Source organism: Bidens hawaiensis, unplaced genomic scaffold, assembly GCF_021521415.1.
Source record: "Bidens hawaiensis isolate Kalapana, Puna unplaced genomic scaffold, B.hawaiensis_p1.1 tig00051441_1, whole genome shotgun sequence".
Lineage (NCBI taxonomy): Eukaryota > Viridiplantae > Streptophyta > Magnoliopsida > Asterales > Asteraceae > Bidens > Bidens hawaiensis.
Genome location: NW_027499227.1, coordinates 63,792 through 79,286, shown reverse-complemented (window position 1 = coordinate 79,286; position 15,495 = coordinate 63,792). Strand labels below are relative to the sequence as shown.

The 15,495-nt window shown below is 39.8% G+C and overlaps 1 pseudogene; it reads right to left on the bottom strand.

Annotated features, from left to right (window-relative positions):
* LOC143599052 (PI-PLC X domain-containing protein At5g67130-like) overlaps window positions 1-15,495 on the bottom strand; it is a 47,554-nt pseudogene that overhangs the window by 15,416 nt on the left and 16,643 nt on the right.

Genomic DNA, 15,495 nt, shown 5'->3' with positions numbered 1-15,495 from the left:
GCGGATTGCTTCTGTTGAAAGGGAAAATTCTTGAATGGGTTGATCAGATTGAGGAATATAAGAATCTTGTCATCTGATTGAAGAATATGATCGTTCGGGATTGATTAACGAAGGTTGGAACTCTGAATCATATGCCCAAAGCATTAGTGCATCCAAGCGTATTGGTTGCCGAAGAGCTTCAAAGAGTTATATTTTGGGATAGACGTTATCAAGAGAGTGAAGACTGATGTGAAAGATGTGGAATGATTGGGTTATTCATGAAGATGTGTGACGAGGTTAAACGTAAAGACATTTTTGCTTTACCGGTGCGACAGATTGCCGATGATTTGTTGCTCATTGATTCGTTTGATCGAACCATATCATATGCCAGTTGGATGATCGAAATGATCACCTGGACATGCTGATTTGAGGGGGAGATACGAGTAGCTACAAGTTGTTGGTTAGCTTACAAAGAGTTATATTTTGTCTGATTGCACAAGCCCGAGAATCATCAGTCAAGGGGGAGGTTGGATGTATGGATGATGATATGCAGTTAAAGTATTAATGGTTAAAGTATTCAACTTTAACGTATTCGTTGTTAACGTATTCGACGTTAATGTATTGGTCTTTAACGTATTCATTGTTAACGTATTTGAATACTAAAGTATTGGATGCTAAAGTATTGGAAAGCATTCAAGAGCTACAGACAAGGGGGAGTTTGTTAGTGCACGGATTTGGTGTCCGCAGCTGTTCGAATAGGATAGGGGTTGTTTAGTCTTTATATTAATGTATAAAGGCACATTCGCTAAGGATGTTTAGCGAATGGGCCTCATTCGTTAAAGACTAGACATATTCGTTAATGTAAGAGCTCATTCGTTACTACTGTGTAACGAATGGAGGCTCATTCGTTAAAGTAATGCCCATTCGCTAAGGATGTTTAGCGAATGGGAGGTCAATCACTATGGGAAGCTTCATTCGTTAGTGATGTTAACGAATGAGGAGGGCTGCCTATAAATAGGCCTTTCCTAGTGAATGTGCATAGAGATCTGTGCCATATTTATCCCCTATAACGTTATGTTGCCTTAACAAAAGAACAAATTGCCTTACTTCTGGATCTAAATGATGATGAGATTGAGGAATTGGGTAAAAATGTGGATGTGGATATGGAAGATCGTACTGATACAGGTATTCCTCATGGGAATGTACCTGATTTTGAAGACGTGGAAGTGGAAGATGTTACTGCTGAAGAATATCCGGAGTTTTACATAGATAATAACAATGACTCAGGTATTCTGTTCTTTACAACTGAGCATTTCAATGCAGCAGAGCATCGATTACGGGAAGAAAAAGTTAAGTTAAAAGCTGCTGAATCGAGCTATGTGTCCACTACAGAGAAGAAGAGGAAACGTGCTTTTGATGGTATGTTTGAGCATAACGTTGAAAGGATGAATAAGATGATCGAGACTTTCAGATATTATGACCGAGAAGATGTGAAAGTTGAGAAAGCTCGAGAATTTGCATACCAGATGAAGAAGTATAAGCCTGCTAAAGACGTTAAAGGTGATATGGTGGCATGGCAGTACGATTCAGATCTTAAGGTATATATCGTTAAGTGGGAGCATGGTATTTATTATTTCAAACGCCCACACGATATTTTATCTATGCCTCGATGGGATGTACGAACCTTAGCTAATCGTCCGTTTGTTAATCGTGGAGATGATAAATGGGCTAGCTGGTTCTACAGGCAGTTATTGCATGAAACCCGCTTTGGTTTCAAATTCTTCCAGCCTCCGGTGCCGAAACACAAATATATTGACGAGATAGATGCACACACAGGATGGAGGAAGTTAATTTAATAGTGAAACCACCGAAGAAGATGAAGAGGGTTCCGATGAAGATATTCCCTCAGAGTCTTTTCACCTCATTTAATTATTGGTATTATGATAATCGTACAGGTGAAGCGGTTATTGTTTATGGCCAGGGTTTACACACGAAGATGTTACGTGTAATTGATCCAATGTGGCTGGTCAATCTATCTGAGTCTGACAACGACGAGTTATTCACAAGTTAGATCAGATTCGCTAATGTAAAGGATTTTGATCTTGCAATGCAGTTTCAGAGGGTTGTTCGTGTCTGCTACGCATACAAGATTCATAGCTGCGTTGATCGGAAGACAAAGATGTTTCAACGCTAAAGTATGATAAAGAGCTAGAGACGAGGGGGGTTTGTTGATACACGTTTTGTACATCTCAGTCTTTATCAGGGCATTAATGTATTTAGTATAAAGTATAGGGGTGTTAATGTAAATATGGGAAAATGAGCCATTCGCTCTAATGTAATGTTACATTCGTTACCCTGTAACAAATATAACACATTCGTCTAATTGTAAGCTCATTCGTTAACCCTGTTTAACGAATGAGATAACGAATGAGGGCTATTCGTTATATGTTAAACGTATTAACGAATGAAGAGTTCATTCATATGATTTAATGTATCGAATGACACATTCGTTAACTGTTGAGTTAACGAATGTGGTCATCCCCTATATATAGTCTGTAAATTATTCATTAATGTAAGTTTTTCAAGTTTTCAGTTCAGTAATCATTCTCTTTCGTTACTCTGTCAAATTGTAATCTCCATAACGTATTACGGCTTAATCGTATAACAATCAATATGTGTATCGTTGATATCAAGATCTAGATCCGTATCCAGGTTCTTTCATTCTTAAACCAGGCTTTAACGTCCCTGAAGACTGGATTATGTTGCGTACTCCGAGGCACAATGACGCTTATATTCTGGACATGAGAAGCAATTATTCCATGCGGACTGCTTCTTGTTTGATGTCCAAGGCCTCGGAGAACGACTCATCCTTATGGCATCGTCGCCTAGGGCATGTCAACTTTATGAACTTGAACAAGTTGGTTAAAGGTGACCATGTGAGGGGCTTGCCCGTAAAATCTTTTCATTGTGCTGAAAAATGTTTATCCTGCTCTAAATGCAAACAGTACAAACTCCCTCACCGTCTTAAGACTGTCAATTCCATAAACTCCACTCTTCAACTGTTACATATGGATCTTTTTGGTCCCGTTCAACCAATGGCAATAGGTCGAAAAGCCTATTGTCTGGTTATTACTGATGATTACTCGCGTTTCAGTTGGACTTTTCTGCTAGGACACTAGGATGAGACATCTCAGTTTCTTATCAGATTCATCGTGTTGGTTGAGAATCAGACGGACAAAAGCGTCAAGTGCATTAGAAGTGACAATGGAACAGAATTCTGCAACAAAGTTATCAACGAATTTTGTCACAACAAGGGGATTCTTCGTCAATTCAATGCACCCTACACTCCTAAACAAAATGGGGTGGCTGAACGACGAAATCGCACACTGGTTGAAGCCGCACGAACCATGCTGTCATACTCCAAACTCCCTTTATTCTTCTGGGGGGGCATTAATACTGCTTGCTACACTCAGAATCGTGTGCTGCTGAACAAAAGACTGAATAAGACACCTTATGAAGTCTTTTATGGAAACAAGCCAAGGGTTAATTTCTTCAAGACATTCGGATGTCCTTGCACAGTGCTTCAATCAAATGTTGCTACAACTTCAAAGTTTGCTGAAAAGGCAGATGAGTGCTATTTTGTTGGTTATTCCGCTGACAAAAGTGCTTATCGTGTCTTTAACAAGAAATCCCGAGTGATTTTGGAATCCTTCAACATTGATTGGCAAGAACTGAACCCTACCGATGCACACAGTGGTCCAGATTGGATGTTTGATTATGAAGGCTTGTTCAGACAGTTTCGAGGAATGTATGTACCACTTTCTGCACCAGTGTTGTCTCCTGTTGTTTCTGCACCAACTCCGACAAATGTTGATCAGTCAATCTTGATGCACGCCGTTGTGAAAGGTCTGACAGATATTCAGATTACTGCACCTGCACCCGCACTTAATGTTCCACACATGGCTAATCAACCAGTCCCGGTAGTCAATTTGCAAACATCTGCAGAATCTACTGAAATACCTGCTGTCGAAGACACAGATGATTCAGACTCCGACTCATTTATGTCAGCTGACAATGTGGAAAATGTTCAGACCAATCAAGCAGTGGATCAACAAACCCATTAAATGGAAACATCCCCGGCTGATGATCCAAGTATAGTTGAATCAGTTCCTACACCTTCCTCTGGAGAAGACATTCATGGATCTGCTGAGGAAAAAATTCAAGAGAATGTGTAGAATGACACCATTCCTATTGGAACTTCTCGCAGCACTGACTCATCGTCGGTTCCTGTAATCGTCGTACCTTTCTACGACAACCTATGGGAAGGCGCCATCGCTCAGGAGCATTTGGTTGATCAAGAAGAAGATGCAAGAAATCCCCAACCAAATGCTGCTGTAGATGTGACCGCAGTCTTTCATCCCATAGAGAGCCTGACCATTGAGCTTGAGGCAACACCAGTCGAGAGTGTCAAACAAATTCCACAGTTACCGATCCACCGCCAACATCCGACTGAGAACATCATTGGAGATCCGACCGCTGGCATCCAAACACGCAGCACCTCTTGTAACATTAACAGATGTCTTTTTGCTTGTTTTATTTCACAGGTAGAGCCCAAGGACTACAAAATTGCGTTGAAGGAGAACTCTTGGGTTGAAGCAATGCAAGAAGAACTGTTGCAGTTCAAGAAGCTAAATGTTTGGAGTCTAGTGAAGAAACCAGATCACAAGAAGCCAACGGAACAAAATGGGTGTTCCGGAATAAGAAAGATGACAAGGGGGTGATTATTAGAAACAAAGCCTGGTTAGTTGTGCAAGGTTTTTGGCAACGGGAAGGACTTGATTACGATGAAGTTTATGCACCGGTGGCCAGATTGGAAGCAATTCGTATCTTTTTGGCCTATGCCTCGTACATGAATTTCAAAGTTTATCAGATGGATATGAAGACTGCTTTTTTGTACGGTAAAGTAAAAGAAGAAATTTATGTGAGCCAACCACCAGGTTTTGAATACCCAAATTATCCTGATCACGTTTACCGCCTTGACAAAGCACTTTATGGTCTTCACCAAGCTCCTCGTGCTTGGTATGCCACACTGGCTGATCATTTAGTGAAGAATGGATACAAGAGAGGCATTGTTGATCAAACTCTCTTTGTCAAGAAAGTGAAGGATGATTTGATTCTAGTACAAGTGTATGTTGACGACATTATCTTCGGGTCCACGAATGAGACTCTGTGCAAGGAGTTTTCTGAGATCATGCAGAAGCGATTTGAAATGAGTTCCTTAGGGGAGATGACTTTCTTCCTGGGCTTACAAGTTGAGCAAAAGAAGGACGGGACTTTGATTCACCAAGAAAAGTACGTTCAAGACATTGTTCAGAAATTTGGATTCAAGGACTCAACAGCTTTCTTGACACCAATCTCTACGCGTCCTGTTCTCGCTCCTGATCCATCAGGAAAACTAGTCGATCAACACCTTTATAGGTCAATGATTGGTTCCCTGATGTATCTCACTGCAAGCAGACTGGACATCATGTTCCCTGTTTGTCAGTGCGCCAGATATCAGTCTGACCCAAGAGAATCCCACATGACTGCTGTCAAGCGTATCTTCAGATACTTGAAAGAGAGACCACGATTGGGTCTTTGGTATCTAAAAGATTCTCCCTTGGAACTTTATGCTTACACTGACAGTGATTATGGAGGATGTAACTTGGACAGAAAATCCACATCTGGTGGATGTCAATTCCTGGGAGATCGGTTGATCTCATGGTAGTGCAAGAAACAAGTCATTGTGTCTACATCCACAGCCGAAGCCGAGTACATTGCCGCATCCAGCTGCTGCTCTCAAGTGATTTGGATCCAACATCAGCTGTTGGATTACGGTTTGAATTTCTTTGAATCAACGATCAAATGTGATAATGAGGCGGCCGTTGTTATTGTCAAAAACCTGGTCCAGCACTCAAAGACTAAGCACATTGACATCTGGATACATTTTATTCCTGATTGTTATGATCGCAAGCTTGTCGACATAAAACGAGTCCATACTGATTTTAACTTTGCAGATCTCTTTACAAAGGCTTTCAGTCGTGCCCGATTTTTGTTTCTCGTTGAGTCATTGGGCATGATTTCCTTTCAGTAAATTTTATCGTCTATCTTTTCATTTAAAAATGTAAATATTTTTCAAATATGTCACACTTTTAGAGGGAGAAAATGAGTTAACTTTAACTCACCAAAACGATTTTAAAATTTAATTTTAGTAAAACAAAAACAATTCATTTGACTTAACAAAAAGATTTTATTTTTATATTTCAAGAAAATTCAAAACGAATTATCCCGTTTAGAGGGAGCTCCTGCTTAGAGAGAGTCAGATATTTAAAATTTTCAAATTTAATTGATCCAACCAATGGAAAGTGATAGTACATTGGTTTGTAATGATTCTAGAGCGTTAAAAGAATAGAACAAAAGGCTACAAGGTCATTCATTAATGTGTAGGTAGGCTTGACAAACAAGTAATTGTCTAGTGATATAAACTTAAACAAATGACGGTACTAGTGGATATACAATTATGAAGCGGTTGCTTGATTCCGTAAAGTCATATGCATGATGGCAAAAATGTAACTATACATGTCATACCCAAGCCTCTCTTTACCTGATCACAGTCGTCTTATGATAGTCAGTGTCAATTTTAACTTTCATTGAGTCAAGTAAAAAGTCAAGAAAAGTAAGAAAAAGAAAACAAAAGAGTCAGAAAAACAAAAGAAGAGAAGTCAGAAAAAGAGTCAGTCCTAGGAATTTTACTTCTGCTTTATTTCTTTATTTATTTTCGACTCAAGCCTTGGACTTTCTACGTTTGTAGTCATACAAGATCTTATTGTTAAGGCCCTGAGTCTTCTGCTTTGTTTTATTTTCTTTCTTTTGTTCAAGCCTTGGACTTTCTCTGCGCGATAATATGGTATTATCCGACCTGATTGTTATGGCCTGAACTTCTACCTTATTTTAATCTTTCTAGATCGAGTCAAGTGTGCAAAGCACAAAGTGTCATATATACAGTATACAATAAGTCAAGTTCGTTAATAAGATTACTGTGATCAACTAAGAAAGGTCTAAGTTAAGTTGAGGTGATATGTTAACACAAAGTAGGCCTGAGATATGATGGAATCAGTAACATGTCTGATTAAGTGGGGACCACATAAGCATCGTGCCTAATTGTACTTTAAACGCATCACTTCTGGCATCAAAACACTTGTCAAGTTAAAAAGGAGGACAATATCTATAGTCAATGATGAACTTATGTCACAATAATTTCAAAATGGAAACGCGATCTAGGGCTTTACAAATCAATATGATTCCATATCGTGATCACTCTTTGAGAATTAACTAAAGAAAATTCTATGTAAATAAATTTAATTTTATTGATTTTAACTTTAAAAATTAATATTTTTAATTTTATTTTATTTTAATTTTATTTATATTTTTTTAATTTTAACTCTGATTTTAATTTTATTTTAGTGTCTTCTTTTATTATGTTTTGTTTTGACAAAAGAGATCGATCGTGCAAATGTTAACAGTTAAGGACTGACAAAAGAAAATATTATAAACAATCAAGTGCGTGGTTTCGGTGGGTAAATGTATTTCGGGTTTGAAAATACTAATTGTTTTAAAGACCGGGGACTGAGAGTGTATTTTCGGTGAATACTCACGATGTTTTGACTTTATCGCGAGATAGGCTGACCCTATATATAAGGGAAACCTAAAATGTCTTTCACTATTCACCAAACACTTTTGAGTTTACTCTCTTCTCTCTTACATCTTAAATCTCTCAAACCCTAATCTTCATCCACTTTTCAAAGAATCCGGCCCTCATAATCACAAAAATGCCGTTGAATCCAGAATATCCACCTTCGGTATAACATCAAAATACCATAAATCATTTCATCTTCATGTTTTCTGGGTTCTCGTGGATCGAGACAACGGTTCAGATGAGCCGTCGGCTTGATTCATGACTAATCTTCATATGAAATTGGTTCATATGTTATGAATAATTTGTTTTTGGACTTATTGATCTTGAGTATCATCATTAATTATTAGCATTAGGGTTGTTTGTATAAAGTTTGTAGATTTAAGTTTCAGTTCATAAGTTCTAGGGACAAATTGACCTAGTAAACAAAGGAGTTTCAAGTTCAAACTTTCCAGAAACCTAATTCGCATATAGGCGATCTTGAGTAAAGAATGGAATGGATAATAAAAAGATAAGTACAGGTCTTCGCATGAAAGGGTCTTTCACTTGGCTTGACCATGCGAAGCGAAACACCTTTCTGTTTCGCTTCGCTTGACCCTATGCGAAGCGAAACAATGTCCCATGCGAAAAACTCATACTTAGCTAAATTTTTAGAGTTTCAAACAAATTGCTACTGATCTGTTTTTATTCAAACACACTGTTTGGTCTAGTGGACTGTTTTGAACTTGATCTTTGTACATTATGATCCAATTGACTTATAGATTGACTAAAATTAACTTATTACATCTAGAATGTACATAATGGTAGTATTAAATCTAACTTATCAAATATGTAAATTCTTAATGTCTATGTACATATCTTATTTGTTTTGGTTTGTCTTAATGATGATTCTCGTGATCTTTTGATTTTCAATTTCAGGGTCATAACAACTTATGTGCTCTCGAGTTGCCTAAGGCAAAGGCTGATAAGGTGTTCACTCCTATGGTCAAGGGGCTCAGGAAATCACCCCTTGCCTATGCCATCACTGCAGATCTAGCCATTTACTGCAAGTGGGTCTTAGATTTTTGGGCATTCGCCAGGGTTGCAGATGTTTCTCTATCATTTACAACAACCGTTGCTAGACAGGAATTAACTATCACCGAAGATGACATTTGAAGGGTGTTAAAGATTGATGACCAGCCCGATTACAAGTATGAGAGAGGAAACAAAAAGAAGTTGGGAAGATTTCGTTGCTCAGATGGGGTACGACACGGAATGGAAGAGCTTAGAGTGGAGCCATCTGTCACCATACTGGAGATTTCTCTTCCACATTATTACTCATTATTTCACAGACATTCGAGGTGGTTTTGACAGCATGAGTACGGACTGGGTTCGGATTATGTCCGCATTGACCAACAAGGAGAAGTTCAATACTCAAGACGAATATTTTTGTGCATGCTCGCGAACATCAAGAGTGGGGCTACATGGTTGATGTACCCGAGATTCATGCAGATGTTATTAGATGATATGATCCCAGACGTTCAGAGGCTAGGATTCAAGAAGGCAAAGGACAAGAAGTCACACCCCGAGCCATTTCATGTTCACGAGATTAAGGTGTCAGTTTTTGGTGTGTTGTTGAGCACCAAGGGCAGAGGTCATCAGTATACAGGACAACGACCTGGGCCCAAGTTTGGTTTGTTTGAAGAGACAGAGCCTGCTGGGGAAGAGGCGTCTGGTGAAGGTGAAGGTGATTGATGTGTTGTAAAACACTCGTATTTTCCGCACGTTTTATCTACGTATTATATTATACTTTATATGTTTTAACTCGTTTTAGATAGGTTTTACATACATTTATTAATCTTGTAGGTTTTGGGTGAAAGAAAGAAGAAAACCGAGACTTTTTGAGCATTCTACGAGCCTTTTTACGCATACAAGTTCAAGACAAAGCTCAAGGCCCGACCCTTATGCATCATGGAGGCCCAAGACCATATTATATTATAACATAAAAAAAAATAAAAAAACCCTAGGCCAGCAAAAAGTTCCGATTGGACTTCAGCAGGAAGAAAGAAAAAAAAAGTTTTGTGTGCTAGGGTTTGGAGCTTGTGGTGGCTAGGGAAGGAAGAACAAGCAAGAACCAAGCCTTGAGATCATTCACCATCAATTTTACAGCCAAGGAGCAGCCCGGAATCACTCAATATCCTTCCATCTTTTACATTGTTCATCATATTATTTCACTTGTTCAATTGACTACATAGTTTGTAATTGTGTTAGAGATTGACTTGTTCATGATTGTTATTGATTGTTGGATGATTGTTAAGATGTTTGGTATGAGTTTTATGATGTGTTTATTAATTGTTCATGGCTGTCCAAAGATGATTATTGGCTAAACTTGTTAGTTCTACCTAGGAATGATGATTCTTGTTAGTATTTGATGAGCTTGTTGGATTGTTTGATTAATAGACTTGAATTGTTTTGCAATTACTTGAGAGATTGAATTGTTTATGATTAGAATTGATTGTTGGACGATTGTTAAGATGATTGGTATGAGTTTTATGGTGTTTTTGTTGAGTATATGCTGCTGTCCAAATATGATCATAGGCTAATCTTGTTAGTTCTACCTAGGAATGATGATTCTTGTTAGGTTTTGATAGGTTTTATGGATTGTTTGATTGATAGACTTGAATTGCTATTGTAAATTTTGATTTAGACATGAAATAGGTTGTGTTTAAGGGCTGGAAATTTTGGTGATTCATTGCATAAACCTCGTGTGTTGATTAATTAGTTTTGTATTGATTGATCGGTGCATTGTTTGATTCTAGACTTTGTGTTTAGGGTTTGTTTGTGGTAGGAACAACCGTAGGGTTTTGTTGCGGGATTAATTGGATTAAGTACAGGGGTTAAACACCTTCCTTGGGACCGAGAGGTGATAGGAAGTTAGGGTTGTCTTATTGCCTTTGCATGCTAGAATAAGGATTGAGCGAGAGCGAGTTCGTTTCTTGTCAGGTTTAGGAGTTTTGAGCGACTAGTTGATCTATTTTAGTTTAAGTTGAATTGTTCCTCTATCCTTGGTTGTGTAGTATTCATTACCATTAGGGTCGAGTGTTGGTGAGACCGAGAGGTGATCTAGCATTAGAACACGTTAGCAATTGTTTCCCGGTTAGGTCGTTTTAGCCGATTTTGAGTAGTTAGGGTTTGTTGTGTGAGACCGAGAGGTAATCCAGTGAGCCCGAGCGATCCTTAGTCGTGTCATCTTTAGTAACCGGTGTCTATATATCATTCAATCCATTAGCTTGTTAGGCCTACAATTTGATTCAGACCTAGGTAGACGTTTTTCTCCATCCTAAGTTAACACGGTTAGTTTTCCGTTAAGTTTTCTATTTTAGGTAACTTTTGTTAGTTAGTCCAGTTAGTCCAGTTAAGTAAGTAAAAATCAAAAATCGATTAAATATTATTCTAAGGTAGGTCTTGTCTAGGGTTAGTAATCGTTAGCGTCTTACGTGTTCGATACTCGGACTTCCTAGGTCTATACTACTTGCGACCGGTACACTTGCTGGTTGTGTGTGGTTTTAGGATTTTCGTTTTTAAAGCTTAGTTGTGAGGGTCATTATTATAGGGTTATTAGACACACATCAGTGATGAAGAACCCATAGCTGAAGGTGGTAAAGATTCCTCTGATGAGCCGGCCGAAGATAGAACAAAGGCCAAGCATGATTTGAAGAGAAGGGTAGCCGAAAAGGGAAAATTGATAGAACTTGAGGAGGAGGAGGAAGACCAGCCGCCCCTAAAGCGTTTGAGGAGACATGGAGACTCCCAGAAGTCTACCAAGTCTCATGTCAAGTCTCCCTCTCAAGACAAGCCCTCAGACCAACCAAAAATAACCAAAGAAGCTCTGGCCCAAGCCCTCAAAACCCTAGATGTGACTAAAATACAAATCCCTGCCCACAAACCACCAAAAACCAGAAAGAAACCAAATACCTTCCTTGCCACGCTCACCACCACAACAACAAACTCAACCTAAACCAACCCAAGCCTCGACACCACCTGCACAACCAACCTCATCCATATTTACTTCATCAGTCTTTAGCTCCCCAATACAAACAACAAGCATTTGGAGCAAGACTGTCCTTACTTCCCCAACCCAAACCGCCACACCAACTACAATAAAATCAACACCACCCACCACTATAACTCCACCAATCCCTACTCAAGCCATCACCTTACCTTTACCAACTACCTTACCACCCATAACAACCACCACCCCACCATCCACCATTATCTCACCCAAACCAACCTCCCGAGGGATGTCTTCGACAACTCCAGTGTACGTTGATCCTATCCTCGATAGGATCATCGCACTGGAGGAATCAAACACCAAAAGGGCGGAACGAGAGATTGCACTCCTCAAGCTCATCAAAGATATGAAGCAAAAGACCCTTGAGGATGAAAAGGAAAAGGCGGATTTGAGGGAAAGGATCCGGGTGTTGGAAGAACAGAAGGCAGCAAGCGATGAAGTTGCTGAAAATCAACGGTTATTGACCAATACCTTCCACACCCGGATCCAGAATCTACAGACGTTGATGAATCATGAGGCCTCTGAGAACGCTAATCTGAAAGCCGATCACACTAGACTTGGAGATCGATTAGCAACACTTGAAAGAGACTTACCAAGTGCTAGTGCTCTCAGATCAAGCGTAACCAAGAAGATTGAAGATGCTACGAGAAGGTGGGATGTTGAAAAGGAAGCTACAAACTCAAGAGTTGCTGATTTGGAAAATCAACTTGCTTCCTCCACCTCTCTCGATTTGCTCATAGCAGACATGGAGGCCATTAAACAAAGAATCAAGGAACAAGACCGTCTGAATGAGCTACAGCTCAAGATTAATGAAGAGATGGTGAGCAAGTACCAGGCGGCCTCAGACCTCATGGGCATTCAAGAAGATGAATTTCACGGTCTGGAGGACAGGCTTGACGCTGTGTTTAGAACTTGGAGAAGGTCTGGTGAGACTTCTCAAGTTGGTGGTTCGCAACCTGCCGCAGGTCCTTCTATGACCATGCGAGGCGCACAGGCTGTGGTGTCTGAAAGAGAGGCGACTGTTGGTCGGTTAGTACAACAGGGCGGCCAATCTAGCAGTGTTGGTGGTGGTTATGATGGTGATGAAGAAGATGATGGTGATGAAGAGGATGATGATGATGATGATGATGATGATGATGATGATGATGATGATGATGAAGATGACGATATGAAGTTCATGACAACTTTGATGATGATGATGGTGATGGTAACAACGGTGGTGGTGGAGATGGAGGGGTCGGGGCGGCAGGAGGTGGAGGTGGAGGTAACACTCAATCACCTCCACACTCTCAACATGATGCTCAAGACCTTGCTAACCCCGGTTCAACCAGCAAAGTCAGAGAGGATGATTCACTACTTAACAGCTTGTACAAAGATATCATTTCTCCGACTGACAATACAGGTGTGATCGTTGATTTTATCAATGTAGGTATGAGCTTTGAGGAATTCATCGAGGGAACGGAAAGGAGAAGGCAGTAAATGAACAAGACGATGACATTAACTACTTGCCAAATCCAGATACTCCTCCTACTCAACCTTCAGAGGCTCCTGAAACAGATCCTGTCATTGACCAACCGCCAAAGAAGAAGCGAAAGACGCACATTGTCTCAAGCTGTGCGTCTGCCCGCGTGCTCAATTATCCATATCACGACGACTTGCTGATCGTCTATGCAAGATATGATCAGCGGAATAAAGTTTGGGCCATCAGACGTTACAGCGGAGACCTCATCTATCTCAGTTATCACGAGCTGAAGACTCTACCTGAGCTTGATCTGAACTATCTTCAGAAAGCTCTGGGTCATGGTGCAACTGGAAGTACGCAGGAAAGTTGGGTCCCAACTTATCTACAGCGTCAATCAAGAGTCAACTACAAGGACTTCGAACCGAAAAAGGGTCGCAGGTACAAGAACCCAAGAGAGATAAACCCGGCTACCAGAGAGCCTCGCACGATGTGGAGATACAGGGCGTCGAAAGAATATCACAAGATTTATCATGGCGAGTCTTATCTTCCCAACACTCTCCGAGACTTCATCGATTAGGAGTTTGACAACACTCTCCGTCATTCACTGCCGTGATATGCACGAGATCAGAGTGTTTGACGAGCATGAGCTTATGGGACTACACATTGAAGATGTGAAGAAGCTCTATAACAAGCCGCTGGGAACCGTCGAGGATTTGGGACGTCAGAATACCGACCGGATAGTGGAAGCGTTCAACAAGTTTGTGCGTAGACTTGTTGAACTTCCATTAACCGAGGACGAGTGCCTGATATACGACACCGACGGGTTTCAATACTAAAGACTAGAGGGAGATTGTTAGGCCCCGTTTTGTATATTTGGTCTTTTGTATTGATTCAGTTATGTATTTGGGTCGATTGGTCATTTTGTACATTGTTGGGCCACGGTCCATTGTAAAGAAGCCTATTGGGCATTAGAAGTGGTTTACTTCTCATGCATGCTTCCCTATAAATTGGAAGTATTCCATGAGAAGTAAAGAAGTTCTGGAGTTAATAAACAATAGAAAACCTTTTGAGAAAAACACTACTCTCTCCTCTTCTCATCTCTCGGCTCTCTCTCTCTCTCTCTCTCACTCTTTCCTTTCCCTAACCGAAAATAAACTCAAGATTCGAGACCTCTTGGTTGCTTAGTGTGATTTTTGCTAGCACTAAGTTAGGTTGATCCGAAGACGTTGTTAGATCCACCCGTGTAAGGACCAACAAAGTGTTAATGTGTCAAGTTTGTAACTGCCAAAAACACGTGTCTGTATCTTATTGTTCTTGAAAGGTTGCAAACCTAATCATCAAACCTTTTGGTGATCTATAAATAGGGGCAACAATTAGAACGTTAAATCAATTCAGTCCAAGTTCAAGTTATTCAATCAAGATTGTTGTTCATATATCATTGTTCATTTTGTTTCTATATCAAATTATCAATTCATTATCAAAGATCCAAATTCGGCCAACAGTCTTAATCTGTTTAATAAAAGTGATCCAATAGTAACTAACATTGGTTTTCAACCATGTAGTTCCACTGGTACGCGATTCCTTCACTTTCTTCCTTGGATTTTACCAAGCCAAAAACAAGTAATCTTTGGTTGTTAGCCACCATGTCCCAAACCAAAGGCCAATCTTGACCGTCTTAAGGCATACTTGTCACTGGAAACCAGAATTTCTTCAAACCCGCTTGTGTAAAAACATTGGTCAGACCGTTAGGTGCTTGCACATAGTCTTCAAGGATGATTGTTACTATCTCATGTGGATACGCTAATAAAAATTCATAGACTTCCTTCAAAATGTCAATGGCTGGTACCTGTTGTGTGACGAATATGCTGTTAGGTACTACGTGTACACGGCTGACCCGAAAGGAGTCGGATAGAGCAACAGAAATCAATACAATACAACGGCTCGGGCCTTAAGAACTTAACGGTATTTCTAATTGATTTCTAAACAAACAATAATACGTAAACGCAGCGGATAAATGATGTGTTGTAAAACACACGTATTTTCCCGGTTTGGTCGGATATGATCCTGTGTAATATTCTTTTTCAGGGACGAAAAAGTCTTAAGTGTGGGGATATTTGATGTGTTGTAAAACAAACGTATTTTCTGCACGTTTTATCTACGTTTTACATTATATTTTATATGTTTTAACTCATTTTAGATAGGTTTTACGTAAGTTTAATAACCTTGTAGGTTTTGGGTGAAAGAAAGAAGAAAACCGGGACTTTTCGAGCA